We start from the raw sequence: 17,349 nt of genomic DNA, 5'->3' as shown, positions 1-17,349 counted from the left end.
GGCGCGGAAGCCGAGGCGACGTGCGGCTTGGCGGCGGGGTCCGGTGACCTCGGGGTGACCGGCGATGGCCGGCGGCGGCCGGAGTCGAGGACTCGCCGGCGCGGAGGAGGAAGCAGGCGGCGCGGCAAGGCGGGGTCGCCTCGGGCGAGTGGCGGCGGGGACTGGGCCGGGAGGGCCCGATCCGGGCTCTCCGGGCCGGAGGAGAGAGAGGGCCAACGGGGACACGTGGCACGGGGCGGCGGCGTGGGATGTCCGGCGAGCAGCGGACATGTCCGGCGGCGGAGGAGCAGATTTTTAGGGTTAGGGTAGGAAGGGATCCGGGATTTTCGGGGGGAGGTCTATATTTATAGATAGAGGGAGCTAGGAGGCTCCAAATTGAGCACGGTTTGCATCCACGTGATCGTGATCGAACGACCGAGATGATGAAGGGGTTTAGGTGGGTTTTGGGCCACTTTAGAGAGGTGTTGGGCTGCAACACACACGAGGCCTTTTCGGTTCCTCGGTTAACCGTTGGAGTATCAAACGAAGTCCAAATGGCACGAAACGTGACAGGCGGTCTACTGGTAGTAATCTGAGGCCGCTTGGCAAGTCTTGGTCCAATCCGAGAACGTTTAACACCCGCACACGAAAAGAGGTAAAAGGGGGGCACCGGAGGACGTAGGAGTGTCGGAATGCAAAACGGACAACGGGGAAAATGCTCGGATGCATGAGGCAAACACGTATGCAAATGTGATGCACATGATGACATGATATGAGATGCATGACAAAGACAAAAGCAACATGAAGACAAAAACCCGACAATGAGGAAATATCATAACTTAGTGCCGGAAATGGCAAGAGTTGGAATACAAATATGGCGGGTTACATATGGGGTGTTACAACACTCCACCACTACGAAAGGATCTCGTCCCGAGATCTAGGACTGGAAAAACTCCGGATATTCAGAACGGAGGTGGTCCTCGCATTCCCAGGTGGCTTCATGGTCGGAATGATGTGACCACTTCACTTTCAGGAATTTGATAGACTTGTTGCGAGTCTTGCGCTCAGTTTCTTCAAGAATAGCAACGGGATGCTCATGATAAGACAGGTCTTCTTGGAGATCAATCTCTTCAAAGTTGATGGTGCGGTTAGGAGTCCTGAAACACTTGCGGAGTTGAGACACGTGAAACACATCATGCACGTTAGCAAAGTTGGATGGAAGCTCAAGTTGATAGGCGAGATCCCCTCTTTTGCCAATGATCTTGAAAGGACCCACGTATCTAGGAGCAAGCTTCCCTTTGATACCGAAGTGACGAGTACCTTTCATTGGAGAGACACAGAGGTAGACATGGTCTCTGATGTCGAAAGCCAAGTCACGATGCTTGCTATCATAGTAACTCTTCTGACGCAATTGCGCGACTTTGAGATTTTCACGAATGACTTTACACATTTTTTTAGCCTCTGTGATCAAGTCATTGCCAAGAAGTTGACTTCACCAGTCTCTGGCCAGTTAAGAGGAGTACACACTTCCTGCCATAGAGAATCTTGAATGGAGCCTTGCCCGAACTCGCTTGGAAGCTGTTGTTGTAGGAGAACTCGGCATATGGAAGAAAATCTTCCTACTTCATACCGAAAGAGATGACACAAGCCCTGAGCATATCTTCAAGAATTTGATTGACTCGCTCGACTTGGCCACTGGTTTGAGGATGAAAAGCTGTGCTGAAACGAATGTTGGTGCCCATGGCCTTCTGAAAAGAATCCCAAAACTTGGAGGTGAAGATGCTGCCATGATCTGAAGATATCAAATGCGGAATGCCGTGCAAGGAGACAATCTTGGAGGTATACAACTCTGCCAACTGAGCTGATGTGATAGATTCTTTGATAGGAAGAAAATGAGCCACTTTAGTGAGCTTGTTGATGACAACGAAGATAACATCATTGCCACGCTTGGACTTTGGAAATCCAGTCATGAAGTCCGTCTCAATATGGTCAAACTTCCATTCTGGAATGGCAAGAGGTTGGAGGAGACCAGTTGGTCGTTGGTGTTCTGCTTTCACTCTTCTGCATACATCACATTCATTCACGAACTGAGCAATCTCGCGCTTCATTCAAGTCCACCAATACGACTGCTTGAGGTCATGGTACATCTTTGTACTTCCAGGGTGAATAGAGAGGAGTGAATTGTGAGCCTCGTTCATAATGACTTTACGAAGGTCACCCTTAGGAACAACAATGCGATCCTCGAAGAATAGAGTATCCTTGTCATCAAGACAATAGCATTTGTACTTGGGTTGACTCTTGGCAATCCCAATCTTCACCTTCTTCACCATAGCATCAAGAAGTTGAGCCTCACAAATCTGATGTTCCAAAGTAGGAGAGACTTGGAGGTTGGTCAGGAATCCTTGAGGAACAACTTGAAGATTGAGTTTGCGGAAAGCTTCACAAAGTTCCGGTTGGTAGGGCTTGAGAATCAAACTGTTGCAGTAAGCCTTCCTGCTCAATGCGTCAACAATTACATTGGCCTTGCCTGAAGTATATTCAATACTCGGATTATACTCTTGAATCCACTCGACCCAACGAGTCTGCCTGAGGTTGAGGTTTGGCTGAGTGAAGATGTACTTGAGGGTCTTATGATCAGTGAAGATGTCCACTTTTCTTTCCAACAAGAGATGTCTCCATGTTAAAAGAGCATGGACAACTGCAGCCAACTCGAGGTCATGAGTGGGGTAGTTCTTTTCGTTGGGCTTCAACTGGCGAGAGGTATAGGCCACAACTTTCTTCTCTTGCATCAATACTGCACCGAGACCTTGAAAGGAAGCATCACAGAAGACCTCGAACGATTTGGATTCATCGGGAGGAGTCAGAACTGGAGCAGTGACTAACTTCTCTTTTGAGGGTGTTGAAAGCGATGTCACATTCAGGCGACCAGACATACTTCACATGCTTCTGGAGAAGGTTGGAAAGAGGCTTCGCGATCTTTGAGAAGTTCTCAATGAACCTTCGACAATAGCTTGCGAGCCCAAGGAAGCTGCAGAGTTGCTTCCCATTCTGAGGTGGTTCCCAATTCAGAATTGCAGACACCTTCTCAGGATTCACAGCTATGCCCTTGGCGGAGATGATATGCCCAAGGTAGAGAACCTCATCGAGCCAAAACTCGCACTTTGAAAACTTCGCATAGAACTGATGTTCTCTGAGTTTATCCAGCACCAATCTCAAATGCTTGGCATGATCCTCCTTGTTCTTGGAAAAGACCAAAATGTCATCGAGGTAGACCAAGACAAAGTCATTTGTGTAGGCGTTGAAGATGAAGTTCATCATGCGAGAGAATGTTGGAGGAGCATTGACGAGGCCGAAAGACATGACAGTGTATTCATATGAACCATAGCTTGTTCTGAATGCTGTCTTGGGGATATCTTCTTCACGAATGTGAATCTGATGATAGCCCATACGAAGGTCAAGCTTGGAGAATACTTGAGCACCTTTGAGTTGTTCGAAAAGCTCGTTGATGTTGGGAAGTGGGTACTTGTTCTTTATGGTCTTCTTGTTCAATGGATGGTAGTCGACACAAAGTCGGTCCGTTCCATCCTTCTTCTTGACAAAAAGAATAGCACAACCCCATGGAGAAGAACTTGGTCGGATGAGACCCATACGCTCTTGAATATCGAGTTGCTTCTTCAGCTCCTTCAACTCTTCAAGTCCAAGCTTGTAAGGACGTTTGCAAACAGGTTCCGTGTCAGGCTCAAGATCGATGACGAATTCAACTGGCCGGTGAGGAGGCATCCCTGGAAGCTCTTCTGGAAAGACGTCTTGATATTCACAAACGACTGGAATCTGAGAGATGGCATCCAGCTCGCCCTTCTCATTGAGAGAAAACAGTCGGATGGTATCATCACGAGCGGCAAAAACGATTACATCCTCAGACGAATGTGTCAACTGAATCTGCCTGGCAGCACAATCAAGCTAAGCCTTGTGCTTAGAAAGCCAATCCATTCCGAGAATAAGATCAATATCTGAGTTACCAAGGACCACTGGAGAGGACAGAAACTTATATTCGCCCAATGTGATAGTAACATCTGGGACGCAATTGTTAGATGTCATTTGCTTGCCCGGGGACAAAATCTTCAATGGGAAAGGAATCTTTCCGGTCACAAAATCATGCTTGGCAACAAAAGGTCTTGAAATGAAAGAAAGCGATGCACCAGTGTCAAAAAGAACTTTTGCAGGAATATCGTTAACAGGAAGGTTACCCATGATAACTTCTGACGAGTCCTCTGCATGAGCTGCGTTCATCATGTTGACCTTGGCACGCTTGGGATTATGCTTGACCACTGTGGTGCTGGCAGATCTCACAGGAGGAGGAGGAGGAAGACGCCTCTGATTGAAGCATTTGTTGGCATAGTGACCCTCCTGCTGACACTTGTTACACGTGACCTCCGAGAGCGGACGGTGATACGGAGCAGTTGATCTTGGAGCATGAGACGAAGTCTTGTTCTGAAAGCCTGGGTTGGGTGGGTGGGAAGATCCATTGCCACCTTTGCTCTTCTGCTGATAAGGCTGGCGGAACGGAGGAGGAGGAGGCAACCAATACTTTTGCTGCTTAGTTGCCACTTGAGTTGAGGAAGAAGGAGTTGCATCCCTGACTCATTTCTTGGAAGCATCGCACTTGAGCTGAGCAGTCTCTTGTTTCAGTGCCATGTTGTAGAACTCATCGTACTTCTGCGACTCAAAAAGCACAAGGGCTAGTTGAAGATCTTCTCTAAGGCCACCCCTGAACTGATAAATCATGCTCTTCTCGTCACAGACGTCTTGCTTAGCGAAACGAGCGAGCTTCTGGAACATGATGTTATACTGGTAAACAGATAAGCTGCCTTGCTTCAGATTGCGGAACTCCTCACACTTGCTCTCAACAACACTGTGAGGAATGTGGTGAGCTTTGAAGTCTTGGCAGAATTTATCCCAGGTAATCACACGACCTCCTCTGGAATCTTTGTATTGATGATACCACTCTGCAGCTTGGTCTTTGAGTTGGAACGAGGCAAACTTGACAAAGTCCTCAGGCCTGACGTTGCTGCACTCGAAATGCTTGCAGATATCCATGAGCCAATCATCAGCGTCTGTTGCCTCGACACAGTTACTGAAGGTCTTTGGCTGGTTTGCGAGGAACTGGTTGAGTGTAGCAAACTGATTCTGATTGTTGCCATGGCCTTGATTTCCTTGGTTGCGCTCTTGCAAGAGTTGCATAAGCATTTGCGTGTTGGCATTGGTAGCGGCCATCACAGCTTGCCATGCCTCCGAAGGTGGAGGTGGTGGTGGCGGTTCAGGATTCGGACGCGTTGGAGGAGCCATCCTGAAGAGGGTGACATCCGTTAGCATCTTGAAAGACATATATTCAAGCTGAATCAAATGGATCAAAATTGCAACATATAGTCTTAACATCCGAACAAAATGAACGAATGAATTCCAATTGAAATGGTCACACTTCCATAAATTGAGAAGCCACTTAGATAGAGGTAGAAGTATAAAACAACAAGGTACGGACAAGAACAAATACTTGGTGAGGATTACCCAATCACAAACCAAATATTCGCGGAAGAAATACCAGAGCTACAAGAATTCCCACCTATGAAACTCCCGAACCTTTCCGGTTATGCAATCAGGTATTGGGGATACAGAGGAAGCATAATACCTCACCCAAAGCAAGCAAATCCTACATCCAGCTGTATCCATCCTTCAACACATAACCAAGAAACCTTCGGAAATCATTTACCTCAACCTTCAAAAAGCATCCGTTACGCGAGTTATGGCAATACTCCCGAACTCCCGCCCTAGTACTGGGTGGCGTCGAGGTTATCTCACCAACAACTGCATAAAAGAGATTTTCTATGTCGGCGAAACTCAGGTATTCCAGAACTGCAACGATAAAATTGTGACGACAACACCTGGGAGCTCAACTCCCCGGGACACTGCCACAACCCCTAAATGTCAGGAGGCACCAAGAACAATGTTCTCGTCACAAAACCATCGAAAGGATTCCAAGATACCTGCGTGATCCTAAATTTTTTTGTGAAATTTGAGAAGAGAAGAGTCAAAACTCTACGTCAGGATGCCTCACCAGAGCGACGAAGGGACTGAGGAGTAAAAAGAATCCTACTCTCTGATATATATATAATCCTATACGACTCAAAACATTTTTCAAGGCTCAACAACGCCAACCCACGATGCGGCTATATCTCCCACGTGTCGAAGCACGACTTAGAGGCATAACCGCATTGTAAGCAATGTCGCAAGTGGGTTAATCTTCACACAACCCATGTACTGAATAAGGAAAGAGATACATAGTTGGCTTACACTCGCCACGTCACACAATATCATAAATAACATTACAATCATCCAAATACAATCAAGGCCCGACTATGGAACCAAAATAAAGACAACCCCAAATGCAACAATGTCCCCGATCGTACCAACTGGGCTCCACTATTGATCGTCTGGAAAGGAAACGTAGTATCGTCCTGAGTCCTCATCGAACTCCCACTTGAGCTCAGGCAAATCTCCTGGAGCGGTATCATCGGTCCCTGCATCTGGTTTTGAAGGAATCTGTGAGTCACGGGGACTCAGCAATCTCACACCCTCGCGATCAAGACTATTTAAGCTTATAGGAAGGGTAAAAGGTATGAGGTGGAGCTGTAGCAAGCACTAGCATATATGGTGGCTAACATACGCAAATGAGAGCGAGATGAGAAGGCAAGGCACGGTCGAGAAACTATGATCAAGAAGTGATCCTAGAACAACCTACGTTCAAGCATAACACGAGACCGTGTTCTCTTCCCGGACTCCGCCGAAAAGAGACCATCACGGCCACACACTCAGTTGATTCATTTTAATTCAGTTAAGTTTCAGGTTTTTTACAACCGGACATTAACAAATTCTCATCTGCCCATAACCGCGGGCACGGCTTTCGAAAGTTCAAATCCCTGCAGGGGTGTCCCAACTTAGCCCATCACAAGCTCTCACGGCCAATAAAGGATATTCCTTCTCCCAAGACAATCCGATCAGACTCGGAATCCCGGTTACAAGACATCTCGACAATGGTAAAACAAGTCCAGCAAGACCACCCGTTGTGCCGACAAATCCCGATAGGAGCTGCACATATCTCGTTCTCAGGGCACACCAGATGAACACTACGTACAACTAAAGCCAACCCTCAAGTTTCCCCGAGGTGGCGCTGCAAGTGGCTCTGTTTTGGACCAACACTCAGAGGAGCACTGGCCCGAGGGGTTTAAAATAAAGATGACCCTTGAGTCCGCGAAACCCAAGGGAAAAAGGCTAGGTGACAAATGGTAAAACCAAGGTTGGGCCTTGCTGGAGGAGTTTTATTCAAGGCGAACTGTCAAGGGGTTCCCATTATAACCCAACCGTGTAAGGAACGCAAAATCAAGGAACATAACACCGGTATGACGAAAACTAGGGCGGCAAGAGTGGAACAAAACACCAGGCATAAGGCCGAGCCTTCCACCCTTTACCAAGTGTATAGATGCATTTAAAATAGACAAGATATAATAGTTATATCCCAACAATAAACATGTTCCAACAAGGAACAAACTCCAATCTTCACCTGCAACAAACAACGCTATAAGAGGGGCTGAGCAAAGTGGTAACATAGCCAAACAACGGTTTGCTAGGACAAGGTGGGTTAGAGGTTTGACATGGCAATATGGGAGGCATGGTAAGCAAGTGATAGGTATCGTGGCATGGGCATAGCAATAGAGCGAGCATCTAGCAAGCAAAGATAGAAGTGATTTCGAGGGTATGGTCATCTTGCCTGCAAAGTTCTCCGAGTTGATGTTAGTTTGATCCTCGTAAGCGTACTCAACTGGTTCCTCGATCACGTACTCGTCTCCCGGCTCTACCCAAGGCAAGAACACAAGCAAAAGGGAGACACAATCAACCACGTGCGATGCACAAGCAACATGATGCAAAACATGGCATGACATGCGGGATGCGATATGCAATGCATATGCATGTTTCGGAAAGGAAAGATTTAACTGGCCTCAAGTTGGAAAACCAGGAGTGCCACTGGAAAGATGAGTTGATTTCGGTCGAAATCGATATAAAGATCACCGGAATCGGATGCATGGTTTGCGAATGGCAAGCAAAACAAATATGACACCGATCTGCGATTAACAACACGAGGCCATCCAAATGCATCAAGAACAACAAGCTACTACACTCTAACATGAAAACAAATCACATGGCAGTGATCCACTCAAGATGCTTGACAAAATATGAACACTGAGCTATGATACGTCTCCGCCGTATCTATAATTTTTGATTGTTCCATGCCAATATTCTACAACTTTCATATACTTTTGGCAACTTTTTATACTATTTTTGGGACTAACATATTGATCCAGTGCCTAGTACCAGTTCCTATTTGTTGCAAGTTTTTTGTTTCGTAGAATATCCATATCAAACGGAATCCAAATGGAATAAAAACTGACGGAGATTTTTTTGGAATATATATGATTTTTGGGAAGAAGAATCCACGCGAGACGATGCTCGAGGGGCCCACGAGGTAGGGGGCGCGCCCTGGCGAGGCAGGCGCGCCCCTGACCCTCGTGGCCACCCGTAAGGCGGTTGATGCCCTTATTTCTCTGCAAGAAAGCTAATATCCGGATAGAGCCCGTGTTAAAATTTCAGCCCAATCGGAGTTACGGATCTCCGGGAATATAAGAAACGGTGAAAGGGAAGAATCTGAGAACGCAGAAACAGAGAGAGACAGAGAGACAGATCCAATCTCGGAGGGGCTCTCGCCCCTCCCACGCCATGGAGACCATGGACCAGAGGGGAAACCCTTCTCCCATCTAGGGAGAAGGTCAGGGAAGAATAAGAAGGAGGGGGCTCTCTCCCCCTCGCTTCCGGTGGCACCGGAACGCCACCGGGGGCCATCATCATCACCGCGATCTTCACCAACACCTCCACCATCTTCACCAACATCTCCATCACCTTCCCCCCTCTATCTACAGCGGTCCACTCTCCCGCAACCCGTTGTACCCTCTACTTGAACATGGTGCTTTATGCTTCATATTATTATCCAATGATGTGTTGCCATCATATGATGTCTGAGTAGATTTTCATTGTCCTATCGGTGGTTGATGAATTGCTATGATTGATTTAATTTGCTTGTGGTTATGTTGCTGTCCTTTGGTGCCCATCATATGATTGTGCGCATGGATCACACCCTAGGGTTAGTTGTATGTTGATAGGACTATGTATTGGAGGGCAAGAGTGACAGAAGCTTCAACCTAGCATAGAAATTGATGCATACAGGATTGAAGGGGGACCAATATATCTTAATACTATGGTTGGGTTTTACCTTAATGAACATTAGTAGTTGCGGATGCTTGCTAATAGTTCCAATCATAAGTGCATAGAATTCCAAGTCAGGGATGACATGCTGCAGTGGCCTCTCCCACATAATACTTGCTATCGGTCTAGTAAAGTAGTCAATTGCTTAGGGGCAATTTCGCAACTCCTACCACCACTTTTCCACACTCGCTATATTTCCTTTATTGTTTCTTTATCTAAACAGCCCCTACTTTTTATTTACGTACTCTTTATTATCTTGCAAAGCTATCCAACAATGCCTACAAAGTACTTCTAGTTTCATACTTGTTCTAGGTAAAGCGAACGTCCAGCGTGCGTAGAGTTGTATCGGTGGTCGATAGAACTTGAGGGAATATTTATTCTACCTTTAGCTCCTCGTTGGGTTCGACACTCTTACTTATCGAAAACTGTTGCGATCCCCTATACTTGTGGGTTATCAAGACCTTTTTCTGGCGCCGTTGCCGGGGAGCAATAGCGTGGGGTGAATATTCTCGTGTGTGCTTGTTTGCTTTATCACTAAGTAATTTTTATTTGCTGTTCTTAGTTGTTTTCTATCTTTAGTTATGGGTAGGAAACGCAAAATACCAAAAAAATTAGTTGTACCTACTGAACCAATGGTTGAAGAACCACTCAAAATCTATCACACTGCTGAAGCTTATTACTTGGATCATCTTCGATCCCTATGTGCTCGTGCTGAAACCCCAACTAGCTTAGTTGAGGGCAAATCTTTAGATGAGCATGCTTGTTATGTGCGACACCGTATATCTGAAAGAGGGAAACGTTTATTGGATCAAATTCATCATTTGCAATGCTATGCTTGGAATTTATGTTATATATATGATTTTACTTGTTGTTCTGAAAACCCTAAGAAACACCTTCCCTACCAATGTGAGTTTATTGATAATGGAATCGTATCTTCGTATGCTAAGGGTGTTTATAGTTACTATGATGTTCAACAAATTGAAGAATTTGTTGCTTTTAAGGGTGCTTATGAAATTGCTTCTTTGATTGAAAAGTACGATGCTACTCTTTACTAATCTGAAAATTTTGCCATACTTAAATATTGCGTTGATAATTATGCTTCTAATGCTTATGTTAAACCATATATTGAGGAATACTCCGCTGTCCAAGAAGAGACTAATATTTTGCAGGAGTCTATGGAAGAAGAAATTGATGAAACTGTGAGCTCATTGGATGAAAAAGATGAGGAAGAGAGCGAAGAACAAAAGGAGGAAGAGCGGATTAGCTACCCGTGCCCACCATCTAATGAGAGTAACTCTTCAACTCATACATTGTTTATTTCCCCTTCGTGCTTACCGAAGGATGATTGCTATGATGATTGTTATGATCCCGTTGATTCTCTTGAAATATCCCTTTTTGATGATGCTTGCTATGCTTGTGGCCAAGATGCCAATAGGAATTATGCTTATGGAGATGAACTTGCTATAGTTCCTTATGTTTGAAAGAAGATGCGGTGCCCCCATGTTTGGTTTTGGTAATTGATGACAATCTCTATGGACTAATGGTTTCCTTGAGTTATATTTGAAGGTTTTGTCCATAGGCTTTTCTTGGAGTACATGTGTTAGTTTCAAGGAGAGTTTGTGTCGACCAAGGTGCTATTCAAGGAATTATCCAAAGATTGGTCATTTGAGAGTTGAGCTTATTGCAAGCATGTCTTGAAGAAGAAGATTGTGTGATCATTCATGTTTACCTTCAAGACATCATCCAAACAAAGAGAGTTGGAAAGATTCAAGGTTGATCAAGACTAAGTCAAGAGTGAATCAAGTTGATCAACTCACAAAGAGTAGAAGATGTACCGAGAGGGATCAAGTGATCCCATGGTATGGTAAGCATTGTCCATTGCACTTTGTGTACTAACCCATGGTCTATGTGAGAGTCTGTGTGGGGTTAGCTACGTGTCCATGGGCCTGCGTCAAGAGGATGATATCATACAACCCATGGGAAGGATGACATCAAGTGGTGATCGTCATCAAGATTGCCGTGTGCAATTTCAAGTGGAGAATCACGAAGAGATCAAGTGCTTGAAGCTTGCCATCCATTGTGGTGTCAATGGACTTGTGAAGATGTGCCGAAGAGTGGCTCACCCATAGTGGAGTATGGGGGAGCAATCATCTAGTCTTCATCGACCCAACGCAATCAAGAAAGGTGGTCCATCTTGAGGAGGACAAGATCGTCATCATCTAACTCAAGTGGATCATGTGCAAGGCAAAGGTTTTCCCTTGATAGGTTTTCTATTTTACTGGTCTCATAGTGGTAGTTGGGAGACCGGGTTATAGGATCGATAGCCGTACTATCAAGGGGGGCTCTCAAGTGAGTAGCTTGATCGTATCGTTCGTCGAGAGCTCACACCATTGCATCCTTGCATCATGTTTCTTGGTTCTTGTTTGGTTCTCTTTGTGAGTCTTAGAGCTTATGGTCATCTTGATGACAAGCTTGAGTTCATCGAAAACGGAGTTCGCATGCATCTTCTATGATGTTTTCGGTGTTGTAGGTTTTACCAGTCTTATCCGAGGAAGGGTCCTCACCATTTTCTTATGGGCCTTTTCTAATTTGCTTCTTATTGTTATTTCTTTCAAGATTGTGTTATCCCTTGTCGCTAGCTTTCCAACAAACTTGGTTTCATCGAAAATGGAGTTCGCATGCGTCTTCTATGATGTTTTCGGTGTTGTAGGTTTTACCGGTCTTATCCGAGGAAGGGTCCTCACCATCTCTCTTATGGGCCTTTTCTAACTTGCTTCTTATTGATATTTCTTTCAAGATTGTGTTAGCCCTTGTCGCTAGCTTTCCAACAAACTTGGTTTCATCGAATTCGGAGTCCGTTTGCAAAAGTTGTGGCAGTTTTGGTGTTCTGAAAAGGTTGCAGCGGTACTACCGCGAATTGGAGCGGATGTAATTTTTTACTACCGCTCTAGAGTAGTACTACAGCGGCTCCTACAGCGGTAGTACCGCTCTGGACCAAAAACTCGTCCCAAGTCTTGCGGTGGTAGGCCCGGATGTATTTTTTTAGTACCGCTCGCAAGCAGTAGTACCGCTACCATTTGCGGTAGTACCGTGAGGTCGAGCGGTAGTACCGTAAGGACGAGCGGTAGTACCGCTCCGGCGGTTCTTCTGGCCTTTTGCCTCCTCGCTGTTGTTTTTCAAAGGGGTACTTCCGCCCTAGCGGTAGTACCGCTCCTTGGAGCGGTAGTACCGCTCTGTGCGGGCCGTGAGCATAACGGTTGGTTTTTTCCCCACCTATAAAAGGGAGTCTTCTTCCCTAATGAACCTAATCTTTTCAGCTCGTGTTCTTCCCCCATTGTTGACCTTCTTCGAGCTTGCTAACTCTCAATCCCTCCAATGATTCTTGCTAGTTCTTGAGGGAAAAGAGAGATGAGATCTAGATCCACGTTTCCACCAATCACTTTCTCCTCTAAGTGAGGGGAACCCCTTGGATCTAGATCTTGGAGTTCTTCGTGTTCTTCTTTCGTTCTTCCTCTCATTTTCTTCCCTAGCATTAGTTGCTTTGGTGGGATTGGGAGAGAAGGACTTGGGCACTCCGTGTGCCCTTGCCATTGCATTTGGTGCATCGGTTTGAGTTCTCCACGGTGATACATGGAAGTGAAGTTTGAGAAGCTTATTACTCTTGGGTGTTTGGGCACCCTAGAGCTTGTTCCTCTTGGGTGCCTTGGTGCCCTAGACGGTTGGTGGTGTTCGAAGCTCAATCATTGTGGTGTAAAGCTCCGGGCAAGCGTCGTGGTCTCCAATTAGGTTGTGGAGATCACCCCGGGCAATTTGACGGGTACCGGTGACCGCCCCCAAGGGTTGCCAAAGTGTACGGGTTCAGTGACCGCCCCCAAGGGTTGCCATTTGTACGGGTTCGGTGACCGCCCTCAAGGGTCCCTTAGTGGAATCACGGCATCTTGCATTGTGCGAGGGCGTGAGGAGATTACGGTGGCCCTAGTGGCTTCTTGGGGAGCATTGTACCTCCACACCACTCCAAACAGAGATTAGCATCCGCAAGGGTGTGAACTTCAGGATACATCATCGTCTCCGCGTGCCTCGGTTATCTCTTACCCGAGCCCTTTACTTATGCACTTTACTTTGTGATAGCCATATTGTTTCTTGTCATATATCTTGCTATCACATAGTTGCTTATCTTGCTTAGCATAAGTTGTTGGTGCACATAGGTGAGCCTAGTTGTTTTAGGTTTTGTGCTTGACAAATTAACTGCTAGGTTTATTCCGCATTTGTTCAAGCCTAAACCGTAATTATTTTAAAACGCCTATTCACCCCCCCCCTCTAGGCGACATCCACGATCTTTCAATTGGTATCAGAGCCTCGTCTCTCTTTTTAGGCTTTACCGCCTAGAGAGTAAAGATGTCGACTAGGGGATTAGGATTCTCTGACACTCTTAGTTTCGATGGCACAAATTTTGATATTTGGGTAATTCACATGCTTAATCTCTTTAGGGTCATGGACCCAAATTTAGAACGAATTGTAGATATGGGTTTTTCTCCTCCAAAGGATCCCCTAAGATTATCTTTAGAGGATGAGAAAAACTCTTATCTCAATGCTCAAGCTTCTAAGGTGCTTTTCGATGCTTTGAGCAATGTAGTTTTATTTCAACTCATGCCGTTCCGGGATGCTCATGAGTTATGGACGAAGCTTCAAGATAAATATGGTGTGTCCAAGATTTGTGGGCATGATTGTTCTCCCTCCACCGCCGGTCATATAGTCTTCTCAACTTCTTCTACTTCACCTACATGTGTTTTGCCACAAGGTAATGATATGGTGAGTAGTGTTGGTCATTGCAATGATGATAGTATGCTTATTGTGGATGATCCTTCATCACTATCTTATTACAATGATCCTTCTTTGGGCTTTAACACTTCGAGCACTCCAAATGTTTCACATGCTTGTGTTGATAGTCCTTGCATATCATGTATAAATGCTTAACTAAATCTCATGATGATATGTGTACTATGTCTTGCTGCCATGATAAAAATACATATATTTCCTCGAATTGTTGTGCTAACAATGTAGAGGAAACCCAACACTCCATGGAACAAGATGTGGTGTTTAATGGTGCCTCAAGGGATCCTACATCATCATCTACTGCTTTTTGCCTTATGGCTAAGGCGTCAAAGGTATCTCCTACTTTGTACCCCAATATGTCTCTTGATGATGATGTTGATGCTAATGATGATGAGGATAATGATGAAGAGAATGATAATGTTGCCTCCTTAAAAACTAAGGGGGAAATGATTTTTAAAGCTCTTCACAAAAATAAACTTGCTCGTTCCAACTTCATGGAAATCATGTCTATTGCCATTGAAGGCAAGAAATATATTGATGAGTTGGAATCTCGTCTTGAGGAGCTTGAGGTCACCATTCATAAAATGGAAGGTCATGAGCGTGATTACGCTAATGAGATTGCGGACCTCTCTCAAGCTCTTGAACTTGAACAAACCACCAAGGAATCTCTTGAGGAGACTTTTGCTCTAGAATTATCTAGAGTGAGGGAATCTCGTGATAGAGCTCTTGAGGTGGCCAATGATTTTGAAACTAAAAATGAGGAGCTTGAAGTTGTGCATGCTAAACTCCTTGAGGACTTTGAGCACCTCAAAAATGGCTCAAGGGTCATTAAGAGTGAGCTCATCAAATTCACCGAGTCTCATGCTCAACTTAAAGCTTCGTATTCAAAAGAGCTTGCCCAGTTGTCTTCTCCTCTTAATGATGATGCTTGTGCTACTTACTCTATCTCTTCTAAAGCATCCATATTGAAGGAGAATGTTGAGCTAAGGGCTCAACTTGATTTGCTATCTAGAAATTATGGGATGTTGGAAGAAAATCATGTAAAGCTCACAAGCTCTCATGATGATCTTCTAGTATCCCATAATGTGCTAAAGTTAGCTCATGAGGCCATGATTGCTAAGGTAACATCTAGCGAGCCTCATGTGGATACTAGCACTACTTCTAGTCAAAATGCTATGTTGCCATGTGCTAGTCCTAGTAATTCATCTACTCACAATGTTGGTATATCTTGTGATGAATTGCTTTCCTTACCTTGTTGCTCTAACGATGAAGCTTATACTTCCTCTAGTACTTGTGTTGAGACTTACCATGTAGAGGAAATCAAAGAGCTCAAGGCCCAAGTCACTTCTTTGAAGAAAGACTTGGAAAAGAGTCATGAAGGGAAATTCACACTCAACAATATCTTGAGTGTGCAAAAATCCCCCAATAACAAAGGTGGACTTGGATTCAACTCCAACAAGAAGAAGAAGTCCAAGGTGAACAAAAAGAAGGGCCAAGAACAAGTCAAGAATTCGGCCAAGATTGTTTGCTTCAAGTGCAAAGTAGAAGGGCATCATGTTAGATCTTGCCCATTGAAGAAGAAGCCCATTAATGACAAGCAACAAGGGAAGCGGCCACAAGTTCACTCTCATTCTCAACCTCAAGTTGAAGAAAAGCCTCTTCCCAAGAAGACTCAAGCTTATGCTTCTCAAGTTGACAAATCAAGTGAGAAGAAAGTGAAGAGTAGAAGTTGCTACCTATGTCGCGAGAAATGTCACCTCGCTTCTTCATGCACTAGTGGTAACTTATCCAACCCAATTATTATTGATGATGTCTATTCTCTTGGGAAGGATAAGGTTGGCAATGTGGTTGCCAAGTTTGTTGGTACTCAAAGTGGTTTGAAGCAAAGAACCATTTGGGTAGCCAAGCCTATTGTGACTAACCTCTTAGGACCCAACTTGGTTGGGGACCAACTAGCTCATACTTGATCAATAGGTGTTGTTGGAGGTCTTTGGAGACTTGGCTACATTATGAAGAATTAAGGGGACTTCATCATTCTTATTGTCTCAAGCCAAGTAATTTGGGTTATCAAGTTTCTATCTTATATCCAATGTTCCTCCTTGCGGTAACTCGTGCTTAAATTGTTTACTTGAAAGTTACTTGCCCCTTAGCATGTTGTGGTTTTGTACCTTGCATGTGCTTGTATATGTTGTGCTTCCAATTTGCTTATCTTGAGAAATCAAGTATGTGTATGTTGGTTTGCACATCATGTACGTGTGTGTTGTGTGTTGATCCTTTTTGCATCTTGTTTATTTCTTAGTTGGCTCTTGTGAGAGATTAATGGAATATCCCATTATGGGGGAGTGATGTGCTTTGTGCACCTCACAATCCTATAAATGTGTGTACATGAGTAATACCATATAGTATTGATATTTCAAGATTATCTAGTCACTATGTGGTATGTCTTCTCATGAGAAATTCAAATTCTAAATAGTCCATTAATTATCTCTTCTTGGATCATTTTATTTGCCTCTTGTTTATCCTTAATTGGTATCACATTATGGGGGAGTAATATGCTATGTGTATATTACTAGCCTAGAAAATGTGTACATTTGAGATATTGTCACCTAGTGTTGATATTGTAAATTATCTTGTTCCTAGGTGGCATGTTAGCTCTACAAGTTGCAATTTGCTTTTTGTTTGGTGTGAAGATGATGTCGGATATCCTTGTTATCTACCACCGGGAATTATTTCCAAATACTTCTTGTCTTTTGACAATTGGTACTCACTTATGTGTGGTAGAAATTATTGATCATCTTTACATTGGCTTTTGCTTTTATTTGCTTTATCTCTTGCCTAGGATTGTGTCAACTCCCATTGTATTCCATACCACTTGTGGATCTCGTTAATTTCTTGACCTTGTCTAGTGTTTTCTAGATATAGTGAAAGTGGTGATCCCACCTCGTGCATTTTGTATTCAAATGCAAATTCTCTATAATGCACTAGTCTTGGGGGAGCTATCCTATTCTCTATAAAACACTCATCTTGTGATCCTTATCAAGTGTGTGTTTGTGGAAGGCAAGCCGTTTCTTTTTGGTGCTTTGTGCCATCATGAAACTTTGTAGAGGGCTTGGTTTGTTTGGAACCATTCTCTCTTTTGGGAGTTTGACATCTTTCTTTTTGAGTGTA

This window comes from Triticum dicoccoides, chromosome 6A, assembly GCF_002162155.2.
Source record: "Triticum dicoccoides isolate Atlit2015 ecotype Zavitan chromosome 6A, WEW_v2.0, whole genome shotgun sequence".
Lineage (NCBI taxonomy): Eukaryota > Viridiplantae > Streptophyta > Magnoliopsida > Poales > Poaceae > Triticum > Triticum dicoccoides.
Note: the sequence above shows the minus strand (reverse complement) of the source record.